Source organism: Sinocyclocheilus grahami, unplaced genomic scaffold (assembly GCF_001515645.1).
Source record: "Sinocyclocheilus grahami isolate Dianchi unplaced genomic scaffold, SAMN03320097.WGS_v1.1 scaffold5211.1, whole genome shotgun sequence".
In the NCBI taxonomy this organism is placed as follows: domain Eukaryota; kingdom Metazoa; phylum Chordata; class Actinopteri; order Cypriniformes; family Cyprinidae; genus Sinocyclocheilus; species Sinocyclocheilus grahami.
In genome coordinates, this window is record NW_015509963.1 from 13,007 (window position 1) to 13,402 (window position 396).

Below are 396 nucleotides of genomic sequence, written 5' to 3' on the forward strand. Positions count from 1 at the left end.
GAGAGAGAGAGAGAGAGAGAGAGAGAGAGAGGAATCCACAAGGTTGAAAGAGGGGGGATTCAGGTCCCTCGTTCTGTGGTTCACAATAAAATCCTCTTAAATATTTAACAATAGCTGAGGGGCCTGTGGATATGAAAGAGAAAATCACTGGCTTTCTGGTTTAATTGGCTGATTTATTCTCTAATCTCTGCATTTGAATGTGAGCATGTGTGAGAGAGACCGTATATTAAGCTTGGGGCACAAATACCCACAGTCAAAACACCTAATTTTGTGGTGCAAAATGTTAAGGGCTGCTTACAATGCATGTACAGAGTAAAGACATAAGTGTTAACATGAGACAAGTGTAATAAAATCTAGGAATCCACAATATATTACCGTATCAGCTGCGGCTGAGAG